Below are 13,422 nucleotides of genomic sequence, written 5' to 3' on the forward strand. Positions count from 1 at the left end.
TGCCCTTTTAAAGACAGGTGGTTGAACTGAGACCCACTCCCAAAGTGTCAGAGCGTCATGCTCAGCCCTCCCCATGTTCCTCCGCCAGAGCTGGAAGCATCACCTCCAAGGCTTTCCTGGGGCCTGAGGACAGATCCTGTGGTCTGGACAACTTGTGCCTCCATGTGAAGTACATAGCCCTGAAGGCCCAAGAATCCCCTTTGGCCATCCAAGGTTTTGGCTTGTGGACAAGCCCAGTGCTGTGCATCCTTCTCACCAGTCCGCCGGGAAGGGCCCAGCAGCCTTTCCTTGCCTCTTCTGCCAAAGTTCCTCATAGCCCCTTGATCGCCCCACAGGCTGACCCAGCTCTGTGACAATCCAGAAATTGTGCATTCAGTGGGAAGATTAGGCCTGATTAAGAAATTTGTGCTAACGAACTGTGCTTAATTGGATTTGGGGAAGGACACAAAATGGGCTGCTTGACATTCCAGGGTCCTCAGCAAAATCCTGGGCCTCTCTGGCTCCTTCCTGCAAGGCCAACTGCAGCCCTGGCCCGCACCCCCAGTGCCCCAGCCTTCGGCCTCTCAGCCTGTAACAGAGAAGTTATCTGCCTAATCAGACTAATTAGCACTGGGGACACAAAGTCATAATCTACAAAGAATGCAAATGCCAGTTTTACAAAATGAAAACGCCATATGTGCAGTAATTAGCAAACCACGGGCACATTTTATAAATCATATTTATTAGTTTGTAAACAAATCAAGCTCTAAATGAAATGAAAGATGCCATTAACTGGGACTGTGGTAGTGGCAGTCCTGAGCAGACCTTCAAACAAGGGACTAGGCAGGTAAGGTAAAAGCTGACTTGGGAACCCACCAATCTCCATCTTTCCTGCCCCAGCCAAGAGCAGTGGGGGGGGGGGTGCCAGGGGTCTCTGCCTCAGTCAGTCAATATCCATGGCCCACCTGTTCTTTCACCAGAGCCCCTGCCCAACAGCGCAGCCTCCCCTGACTCTGGGCTAGTTATTCAAGCTAGGGCTTAAACAAATGATTATTCCTGCTGTGGAGACTATATGGCATCTGAGCCCACAGCTCAGCACCAGGCTTCTTACTGTTTAATTCTGGAACCACAGCCCTCTTTGTCCACTGGACTATCTCTGGGGTTTGAGGAAATATAAAGAAAGTGTCTCAACTGAGGGGACTTTATCTGGTGACCAAGTGATCTGTTTCCTGGTCTGTGTGGTCCTTGGAAGAAACTGGGCTTCCCAGGTTGGCTCTTTCTTGGGTTGCACTGAAGTATTCTCCTGTCACACTGCATCCTCCTGTCAGCCCAGCTGGGCTCCCCTGAGAACTCCACACTTCACTGGACACTCACAAAGTGTTAATATAAAAACACAAGGATAAATTTTAGTTTTCCAGTGCTTAGGATCATGAAAATCATGACTCTTGGTATGGTCTGTTGCAGCCATGACTGTGTTTTGCTCAGAACATGATCCCATCTCCTTTGAGGGGTGAATTGGTTGTCCTTTCCTTTGGAAACTTCTCTCTGCCCCAACTTCTCTCTGAGGTTGTCAGTCCAGGTGACTGTGTTCCACCTCCCCCTTCCCTCAATGTAGTCATATGCTCCAAGGTGAACCAGTGATTGCACCACACTCCTTGACCCCAGTGATGCAAGCTGAGCCTATCACATTCCCTGCACAGATTTTCTAAATAGAGATTGTGGGACAGGGATTGTTAACTACAGAATAATGTATTTGTTCACACTCTGCCTGATTTAGTCTTCATGAAGAGAAATGATAGTGTAGATCATTTCAGAAATAAGTCTGTAAGCCCCACTACCCATAAGGCTGAAGCGGGAGGATCACAAGTTTGAGGTTAGCCTGGGCATCTTAGCAAGACCTTGTCTCAAAATATAAAGGTAAAAAGGCCTAGGGATGTAGCTCAGTGGTAGAGCACACTAGGGGTTCACTAGGAGTGAACTAGGAGTTTAATCCCCATTGCCCCCCACAAACCAGTTAGCATTTTCATGAATCTAATTGGAATTGGAAACTTAAAATGGTGAATAGAACCCAAAGCCTTAATCTTTTTAAGTCCTGGTATGGCATTAAGCAGTGCAGCTGATAGTTCAACTCAGGTAGTTAAAGGAGACTTAAGTGTTCCAAAAGAATGGAAGGAGTAAGCAAGCAGTTTTGTGGTCAGGAATGAAGTCCAACTGCTTGCTCACTCTGACAATGTATGTGGCAGTCCTACTCTGATCAAGGAGAAGGAACCGTAAATTACTGCTATATGACCTGCGCCACACTAAAATGTGTGTAAGCAGAGAGGAGAGAGAGGAGAAATGGAAGAGGAGGGGGAAAATGAAGAGGAAAGAACCGAGAGAGGTAAAATAAACTCCCAGTTAACGTGGGTCTACAAATCAGTATTCCAAGATATATGGTGAGATTTATTGCAAAGAAAAAAATTAGCAGTCTAAAGAGAAGTTCACTCTAGATGTAATCCATTTGGTAGAAGGGTCTGGCAGATACTTTAGGAATGTTTAGAAGTTTAAAGAGGTAAAGGCAAAAGTCTCATTAAAAGAAAACAAAAAGTTACAAAATAAATATAGGCATTAAACAACAAGTAAATCTGGGAGAGTTAAAATACAGTCATAAACATTCAGTAGATGAAACAGATTCAAGACTGGGCACATCTAAACAGAGCAATAGAGAACTGAATTGGAAGCTACTAGATAAATTCACTCAAATTACATCACAAAGGGAAAGAGAATTGAGCAATAGAGGAGCAGGTAAATAAGATCAGAGAGCTCCAATATGCATCTAATAAAATTATGTAAAAAGAGAATGAAAGAAATAATAGAAAAACAACATATAAAGAAATAATTGTCAAGAATTATGTGACCTTTCAGATTAAGAAATGTATCCATTTTATGGATTAGAAAAATAAAAATAGATATATGTCTAGAAACATTATAGTATAACTTCAGGACAGCAAGATTTCACTCTAGAAGATATTTTTTAAATTACCTGAATGAAAAAATACAACAAAATATAAATCAGATCAAAAATAGAATCCTCTTCATCAGTACATGCCACAAAAAAATTAAATAATATCTTCAAGAGCAGAGGAAAAATACTTGTCCTGGAATTTTATACCCTGCTAAACTATCAACTTAAAATGCAGGCAAACTAAAATCCCTTATACATATACAAAGGCTAAGCTAATATGCTCTTGTTACCCTTCACTGAAATAAACATGTTCCCTTAGTAAGAAGAACAGTGGACATCAAGGGAAAGCAAAATGAGATACAAGAAATCATGGATGGGGCCAGTGATATAACTCAGAGGCACAGTGCCTGCCTGGCAAGGACATGGTTCTCAGGTAGAGTCCCAATATCAAAAAAAAGAAAAAGAAATAGTGGGTGATCAAGGAAGTACTACAAGCACATTAGTAAATTAAATATTAAACATAAAAAATAATAATGGTGCCTATATATATATATATATATATATATATATATATATATTTTTTTTTTTTGGTTTTTTGGTTTTTCTCCGGTACTGGGAACCGAACTCACGACCTTGCGCTTGCCAGGCAGGCACTTTTGCCGCTGAGCTAAATCCCCAGCCTCCTATGGTGCCTATATTTTATAGGTTTAAAAAATTGAGCCAGGGGTGGTGGTGCATGCCTATAATTTCAGCACTTGAGAGGCTGAGTCAGGAGGATTGCTGTGAGTTCAAGGCCAGCCTGGGCTATGTAGTGTGTTCAAGGCCAGCCTGAACTACATAGTGAGACTCTGTCTCAAAATACTATACAAAAAAGTTAACTTGTTTTAAAGAAAGCATCTTGTTTTAGCTTTAACTAAGTCTCTAAATAAAAATAACAAAATGGGTAGGGATAGTCAAGATAGCACCACATAAAAAAAGAAGAGGAAAAATGATGAAAACAGAGTTTTTGCAAATAGGAAGAGGACCAAAAGTTGGAAAGAGCAGGGAGGGAAGGGCAGGGTAGAGGGTGAAAAAAATTAAGATGTATTATGTACATGTACCAACTCCCCATAATAAATGTAATCATTATGTACTGCAGACATGTACTAATTTAAAAAGAGAAGAAGAAAGGAAATCCCTAAGACCAGAGTAAGGTGTGTTTGTGCTACCAGAATGGTGAGCAGGAAGTGATGCTGCAGTGCTGTACAGTGGTGGTGGCAGTGGTTGAAGAGGGCTTTCAAAAACAAATATAAGCCTGAGGGGCCGGTGGTGGAGTCAACACCCATAAAGAAACAGAAGGTTAGGCTGTTATCTCTGCAAAGTAGAAGACTAGAACTAAGTCTCTTGTAGATGACTGGGAACAGTAAACGCTGCCATCTATATGAAATTGGAACCAGGAAAACAGAATCCACAAGCTCAGAATGCAACAAAAAAGGATACTGTATGACTCTGGCAGTGGAGGGGATAAAAAGAAAAGAGTCCACGAGAAGTTGAGACACTGGAACTGGGCTGTGGCAGGTATGAAATCCAAATGCATGCCATCTGTGTGGTATACAGTTTACAAGCTGGGGGAATAAAAGTGGCTCTAGGGAATCCAGGAACAACAGCTATGACACTGCTTGGGAAGAATATTTTGACAATCACGGCACATGATACTGTAACAGAAACCTGACCCTTGCTAAAGGTGAGCTCAGCAAGAAGATAGAAGACATACATGAAAATGAAGTACCATGTAGGAGAATCAATAGAAATGAAATAGTTCAAATATTCCTGATATTAGTTCCAGAAGAAGAGAGAAAAAATAAAATAAGAAAGAAAATATGTCTAGGATTTTTCCATAGCTGAAGAGAGAAATGAGCCCTCAAATTCATTAAGATAAAGAGAAAGAAAAGAAAAATCCATAACTAGATACATCATGAAGAAACTTCAGAATAGCAAGTAAAAGAGCAAAGCAACTAGAGACAACAGTAAACCCCCCCAAAGGACAATAGTTGAGTTGGCAGCAGATTTCTCACCAGCAAAACTGATTTCAGAAGAGAATGGAATAATATCTCCAAAGAAATGAAGGAAAATAACTGGCAAATTATAATCCATTCAGAGCAGAGACAAAAATAAACATACCAGAAAAATTCAGAGTGTTTATTTACTACTCACAGCTCTTTCTGAACTAACAGCTAAGCAATATAGATTAGTAAGAAGGAAATGGAACCAGAAAGGAAGGAATAATAAGCAAATAAATTAGAAAACCTGTTTGGTTAATCCAAATAAACTCTGGTCACAAAAAATAAAGTCTAATCTTTGGAAGCGGTTGAAAACAGGATAGAATTAAAATATTTTATAACAAAAGCAAGAAGATGGAGGGATTAGAGTTAAAACATTCAAAAAACTTACATGGTAGAGATGAATAAAAATGTTGATTAAATCTAGACTTTTTTAAAGATACAACATCCAAGCCAGTATAGTGAAGAAAACAAGTAGAAAAAAGAAGTCAATAAATCCAACTGAATACCAAAGGAGAAGAACCAAAGAAAAATATATGGGAAAAAATTTTAAATGGCATAAAAGTCTAAGTTTATCATCCTCTCAATAAGTTTAAATGGATTAAAGCTGTTTTGAGATAGTCTCCAATAAGACTTTTAAAATCCAGTTATAAGTTATTTATAAGCAGCATAATAACTAAAACATAATTATATAGAAAGCTTGAATGTAAAAGGATAGGAAAATACATCAAGGAAATGATATATTACAACATTAATAGCAAGCAAAAGAGATTTTTAAGGCAAAAAGTCTTCAGACTTAAAGAAGGTAACTTTAGGGAATAAAGGAATAACTCTATAAGAACCTACAGAGATGCTGAACCTGGTTGGTCTTAATAACAAAACCTTAAAAATAACAAACTTACAAAGGGAAAGATGACAGAGAATACTAAAGGAAATACACAGTAAAAAAATGGATAGAACCCTAAGAGAAACTGCCCAACCTACCATCACAATGAAACATTTTAATCTTCTTTTAGAAACTGATATAACAGACAAAAAATTAGGAAGAACATGTAATATTGACTAGCTATGATTGAACTACACAATTAACATTTATTATGTACATATTTAGAACCCCATACCTTATTTTTAAGAACATGTGGAGCATTTTTAAAATTGTACTATATAATGGGCCACAAGAGAAATTTAAACAGATGTTAAAAATTTGATATAATTAGTAACACATTCTATGACTCCAATGAAATAAAATCACAAAAATTTACAAAAGTTAGGTAAAAAAAAAGACTTCACATATTGTCCTCAGTGTAGCAAACTATACTATATAAAATAGTATACAGTCATCCTTCAATAATCATGGGAGATTGGTCCCAAGAATCCTGCACACCCATACCAAAATCTGCAGATGCTCAAATCCCTTATATAAAATGGTGTGACACATGTAACTTCTGTACCTTCTCCCATATACTTTAAATATTCTCTAGATTACTTATGATGCCTAATGTAAATGCTATGTAAATAGTTATACTATGGTATTTGAGGGTTAATGACAAGAAAAGTGTCTGTCCATGTTCAGTATAGATGCAGTTTTTTTTAAAAAAATTTCAATCTTCAGTTAATGAATGTATAGATGCACAACCCATAGATATGGAGGGGGCACAGAATTTAAGGAAATATAAAAAGTATAACCATCACTGAGATTAAAAAGTGGTATAGATCCAGGAGCTCAGACATCACCCATGTGTCTCTCTAGGTATACTCTCTTCTTTCTCTCTAGGAGTGTTGATTAGTTTTGCCTGGTTTTAATATTTATGTTAGTGGAATCCCACTGTCTATACTCTGTCTTGTGTCTAGATGTTAACCTGGTTTCTGACCATGTCCTGAGAAGAGGGAAGATAGAAGTAGGATCCTGCCATCAAGATTGTCACATTTTGTGGCAATGGATAATTATGACACAGGAAGAAGTAAACTGTGGGAGCACAAGGAAGGGTTATTATCAGAATCAAATTATGAAAAAGACTTCCCAAAGGAGTTGGCATTTAAAATGAGTCTTAAAATGAGTTGTCATATTTCTAATAAAACAAGGGATGTGAGAATTGCCATTAGTTGAACACCAAGTGAAAAGCACTTCAATCATTGTCTTAGTCAGGATTCAAACTAGGTTAGGCGAAGGAGAGAAAAGTTTGAACATGTAAAAAGTGAAAAGTCTGTGTGATATGGGTTCACGCATGGCTGGACCTAGGGACTCCAGTTCCCAGGATCCATCTCTCTCATCAGTCAGATAGGCTTATTCTGCATAGTGAATCATAAGATCCTCAAAAGCTCACTTTCTGCTAGCTTTGGTATTATTATAAGGAGGTGGTCTTTTTCATAATTTCCATCCAACAACCCCAGAGAAGATTCTAATGGACACTGTTTAAGTCATACTCACATTTGTGTGTTAATTCTTGTGCCTTGAAGAATGGAGTGTCTTATTGTTCTAGGCATACACTTAGGTCATAGATCTAAATCACCCATGCATCTTTGTTCAAACCACATGGAACTGCTCCTCGCCTGAGAGGATTCTGATCCCAGAAGTAAGAAGAAATCTTAAAAGGCAAAAACAGCTGGTGTCTATCTGAAGTATGAGCAACCCCTTTGCATTTGAGAAACTACATCTGTTTGGTGTGACTGGAGGGTATGATGAAGGGGAACGTGACCAGAAGAAGGTTAGCAGGTGACAGAGGTGGGAAACATGTGAACAATCAAGTTTCATTTTATCTTAAATATCCCAGGTGTTTTACAGTAATCAAAGTAGGCAGTCAAAAGTTCAGATCTTCATTTTAGAAGAATTCTCCTGGATAAGGAGGGATTGGAGTGCAAAGACTGTTGTAACAATCCTGTTGAGGAGCTTGGAGGGAAGTAGATGGAAAGGCAACCTCGTAGGGCAGGAGTTAGGGAATGATAATGTAGAAAATTAGGAAAATAGAAACCATAGAAAGGGGTAACAAAGGATGGAAAGATGAAAGAGGAGTCAACTGATATCCTCATGTCTCATCTAGGTGTCAGGGGTGTGAGTGTTTGTGTGTGTATGTGTGTGTGTGTAGGGGTGCTCTTCTTCCTAACTTCCTCTAGCTCAGTGCTGGATGCACAACATGTTCTTAAAACACCACTATTGTTAGAATAATTAGGAGTCAAATGATAATGTATAGCATATGCGTCAAGGCACAGGTCTCTTTGGGGCTCCATTGAGAAGGCCTAGACAGTGCCATTGAAGAGGGAACGGGCTGACCCTGTGTGTATATATGTGTTTGTGTTAGTCAGCTTTCCACTGCTGTAACTAGTACCTGAGATGAATCAATTTTAAAATAAAGAAATGGTTATCTTGGTTCATAGTCCACGGCCAATTGGCTCCATTGTTTTGGGGCTTGTGGTTAGGCAGGGCTTATGGCATCATGGTGGAAGTGCATGGCAGAAGAGACCTATTCAACTCATGGTGGCCAGGAAGCAAAGAGAGACAGAATAGGGCCAGGATACCAATATACCCTTCAAAGACACTCCTCCAATGACCTCTAAGGTTCTAACTTTCTTCCACTAAGCCCCGCCTCTTAAAGGTTCCATCACCTTCTAATAGTATCATAAGGGTTGGCAACCAAGCCTTTAATTAGCCCTTTGGTGGGACAGTTCCAAAAGTAGCACTGTCTGTGTGCCTTTTCCTATTCTTTTGTTTGCTTGTATGGAAGGACTTTCTACACGCACCCCTGTCATCTCTCCATACCTGATAGCCATGCTTCCAAACCAAGAATCCTATTGGCCAGGCCGGATAGGTTGCTCTTCCCCTGGTGCCCACGTGGGAGTGGGTGTTTCCTGAGACAGTCTTTCCAAACAGAAATCCTGGACAGGTTAGAGAGCCAGGACTCATGTCCTGACACCCCCATCCCACACCCCAGACACTATGCTTCAAAGAGGAACTTGGTCACAGACAGATACTGAAGGACCTGGGGGTCAGGGTTCTACAATTCCTCACACCCACTCTTCCCACCACACTCTCAGAGCCATAAAGTAGCATTACCCTCAACTTAGAGGAAGGAAAATGAAGTTCAGAGAGGCAAATTAAGTTGCCCATTGCTCCTTGTTGGTAAGCGTGGACTCCAAGTACAGGTCTGATCATAACCTTAAGAGTCTCAACCTTCCCAGGAGTCTGTCAGGAAGAATGTAGATAGAGTCACAGGATCTTTGGAAAAGAGGGGTATACCAGAAGCCCAGTCTTGCAGGGAGCGTGCCCTACTCCCTCCTTTTTGGGTTCCCATACAGTTGATGGTGCCTGGCCAGAAAAGGCTGGCAGAGATGGTAGGACTGAAGGAGAAGATGGCTGGTGTGGGTTAACACTGCTGCCTTATGAAGGACATTTTTCAATTGAGCCAGTAACTGGAGGCCCTGAGAGTGCGTTCTGTCTCAGCAACTCTACAGTCAGAGGATATGAACTGGCTGTGAGAAAGCCATCAGGGGCTGGCTATTCCCAAACTCTTTGACGGCACAGAGCTAGATTTAATAAAAAAGGAAAATGGAACATTTTCATTAGCACCAGATTTTCCATTTAATTTGGACTTTTGCAAAATAAGTGGCCTAATTACTGCTTTGATTTGAGCTTCTCAATAGGGTTTTCCTCTAAGAAGCTGCAGACTCCACTGAGCTCTGCTCTCCAGAGTTTGCCCTCATGCTACCACCCCTCTCATGCCTTCCTTGCAACTAGGAGACTTCTGAGGCTTTCATGCAGAGGCGGGGCAACTAGGGACATACATACAGGTCCACAGTGTCACCTGCTCTGCCCCAGCCCCAAGCATCCACTGAAGTCACCATTCTGGGGCCTGTGCATCCTCCTCATTGGCCTAGACTGTGTCTAAGCTCTGGACTGATCCTGCTGAAGTCTTAACTCAGGGCTTGCTATTCTGAGGAGACTTGAGAGCATCTTCTCTCCAGTTGTCTGGCTTTTGCCCTTGATGATGCTGACACCAAAGCTCTTTCCTCAGCCTTGTAAAAATGACTGCAGCCCCACAGCCTTGGCACACAGACTATTCACACTGACCTCCCTTCCTGGAGAGGTCAAGGAGGAGGCCACCTCAGCCCTGGGTCTCAGAGCTCCAGTTTGATCCTCCCAGGCCCTTGCCATGCCTGGTGCATCAGGCCTTGGCTGAGCCGCTTCCTGCATTTCTGTTCACTGCTTCTGCACCCTCCCCCATACACACCTCCCACCTTGGGCCTTCTGCTTTTTTTTCTCTGCCTTCTGTGCTTGAAGAGAATCAGGGATTAAAGAAACGGAGCAAGAAATTGCCAAAAACTAGCCTAGCGGACCATCAGATAGAGTGATGGAGGAAAGGGGCCCTGCCCCCAAGAGGAGCCTGCAAGTCCAACCCTATGGGGGCCTGAGACAGACAGTGTATTCCTACGGGCAGGATCCATGTGCTGGATGTGCACAGGGCACCCCTGGCCTAGACCTCAGAGAGCCAGTCCCAGTGAGGGCCTCACTGCTGGGCCTTCCTCCCAGCAGCTCAGCTTTTCAGCTCCAATCTACCCTGCCAAGGACAGCACCCTGCCCTCTGGCCATCTGCAAACCAGACTCCATGCCCAACACCTCCAAAGACTCCAGGCCTTGCTTCAGCCTCAGCAACCCAGTTCTGGCCTGGCTCCCCAAGCTCCTGTGGAAGAACTGGAGTATTAGTAAAACAGGGTAAAATGTTTTCCTAGGAAGAAGTGGGGCCTGGACTGTTCTTTTCAGCACTGGGGAGAGGAGGCTCTTATATTATCAGTTTTTGGAGCCAGACCCTTAGCAGGAGCCAGGAAGAATACAGTGGAGAGTCGAGGATGGTCCTTATTTCCATGTAGTAAGTGCTCAGGCCAATGAGAAGAAGGTAAGTGACACTAGCATACAGCAGAGAAGTTAGATAGTTTGATGCATCTATATCTGCTCATGTGACCACCACCAGATCAAGCTCTAGACTTCCAAGCATTCCAAAGGGCTCCTTGGTACTGCCTCCTGGTCAGTACTCTTGCAAAGTCATCTCTACTTGGCAAATCCTGGCACTTGTTGTATGCATGATATGGCGGGATGTGGAATGTGATGGTCTAGTGGGACTTAGCCTGGTGCTGTGACTCTGCTCTTGCCTGAAAGACAACATGGCCCCAGGCCCAAGAGCACACAGAAGGAGGAGACCCTGGCACTCTGGGGATGAAAAGAAGGCCTGTTGTTAATGTCCAGACAATAGATGCTACTGGGAACTGTCCCAGTCTCACTCACTATTGGGCCCTGCTACCTCCTGGCCAGCAGAGATAGAGAGAGAGAGAGACAGACACAGAGACAGAGACAGAGACAGAGAGACAGACAGACAGACAGAGAGGGCTCAGAGGCTAAGCCAAGACTGGGGGCCTAGCTGGGGCTCACCTTGGCAAGACCCCGACCTGCCTACCAGTGCCTTCAAAACACACAATCAACCTTAGGAAGCAGTGGGGTGGGGGCTGCTGCAGGGGGCTAAGACCCCTTGAAGACTTGGAACAGGTCACAGGAGGACTCATATTTGTCGCTCATAGTCAATGGGGCCTGTTAGAATGCAGGGACCCACACCTTTGCCTGAACCAACTGCCTCAAGAGGCCTTCCCAAGCCCATGGGTCCCCCAGCCACCCCCATCCAGACCATACCACCTCACCCCACCGCACCCCACCCAGCATCTCAGATCCTCCCTGCCCTTTTGGCCTTGGCCCTGACCTCAGCACGGCCTCTTTGTCTCTGAGCCAGGCCAACCAGTTCAGCATTAAAGCCGCGGGAGTGTCCAAGGAGACATAAAGAAAGTTTAGAGACTTTTAATTTGCCAGCACGTCTCTCCCGCCGGCCAGCAGGTTGAGTGTTTGAGGAGAAGGGCAGCTGCAATAAAGGCTTATTGTTCCTCCTCTGAGCCACTGCTGGGCGACTCTTTTCTTAAGTGAGACAAAAGGAACCCAAGGCCCACAGGCTTCCACAGGCCTAGAGAATTGGGTCCACAATTAGCGGGTGTCCTCATAGCCACCCTAGTGCCAGGCCCTGAGGGTGGGGGCCTACTTCCTCCACCTCTGCCTGGGCTGCACTTGTAGGGGTGAGGGAGTCTGTCCTGGGGCACTCTTTGCTGGGAAGGACCCACATTCCAAAGGGAGCCCTGGGGGAACCCCAGAGTTCCAGGAAGCAAGATTCCAACAGGGAGGATCCAGAAGTCTGCTGCAGGGAGCTACTCAAGGAAGCTGCAAGAGACCCTGGGGAGCCCCCGGGAAGTGGGGCTCTCTGGAGAAGGTTTTGGACATCCACAGAGGCTACCCCAGGAGACAGTGCGCTCCCCATGCAGGAGGTATGGGAGCACAGGTCAGGCGGAAGCCAAGAGGGCATCCAGAGTGAAGACTGAACTCTGGCCAAGGAGGGGACCTCCAGAGCCAGAGAGAGCCAATCTTAGGACCCCCAGGCAAGCTTTCTTGGCTGGGCAGAGAAGAGGTGGGGCAGAGGATACTGGAGGTGGCTAAGTGGTACTATGCCCACGTAGGAGCCAGGCATCCCATGCCCTGGAGGAGAGGGGCTGAAAGGGGGCACCAGGTCTTAAGGCAGCCCCTGCTGGGAGCACTGCTGCACGTCCCACAGGCAGCAGCCTTCAGGAACCCAGAGCGGAGCGTACGTAGTCTCTCCCACCCTGTGCTCAGCCACCGTGAGGCCTGCAGCCTGATAAATGCATCCTAGCAGCTAGTGATGGGGGAACATCCTCTCTCGCTCCCCATTGTCCCCTCTGGAGACCTAGCCCTACTTCATTGCCCAGGACATTAATGGAGCTGAAGACTTTGTTCAGCCAGCAAGTTCCTGAAATAATGCTATTTCAGCCCATGAGGCTGCTGGCAGGGAGTAGGCCCCACAGGTACAGTTGTATAGGTTGTTCACTTCAAGGGGTTAAGGGGGCAGATGAGGGTTGGAAACCTAACTCTGCTGTACTCACCAATCCATGGGTTCCACATGGCCTGCCCCTGCCTAGAGACAGGGATACCTTCTTCTAATGTCAGTGTTGGGAACCATGGTCCTCCAACTCCGGCTGCAGCGCCTCCCTGGGATTGGCAGCCAGGTGCTGTGGCTTTTATATCTGTACATGAGGCTGCAGCCTCTGTTCATGGGGAACTTCGGCCCGGCCTCCCACCTCCTGTGCCTCTCTGCCTTGGGTAATTGGATTGGGGAAAGGGAATATTATTTAAGAGTTGTGTGGACCTGTTCCTCTCAGGCCCACCCACCCTTCCTCCTTGTTCTCTGCCTTGCCAAAGAACAAAGATTGGGGATGAAATAAATTTGATAATAACCAGTAAGGACCCCCAGAGAAAATAAAGCAGCTTTTATTAAACTTCTTCCAAACCTTTTGCATTGAGCCTCGGCCTCCTCTATCTGTGGAGCCCTTACAGGCCTGGCTTCATGCCTGGCCAGCAGGGGAGTC

This window comes from Chinchilla lanigera, unplaced genomic scaffold (genome assembly GCF_000276665.1).
Source record: "Chinchilla lanigera isolate Chin_1 unplaced genomic scaffold, ChiLan1.0 scaffold00013, whole genome shotgun sequence".
Taxonomy (NCBI): Eukaryota; Metazoa; Chordata; class Mammalia; order Rodentia; family Chinchillidae; genus Chinchilla; species Chinchilla lanigera.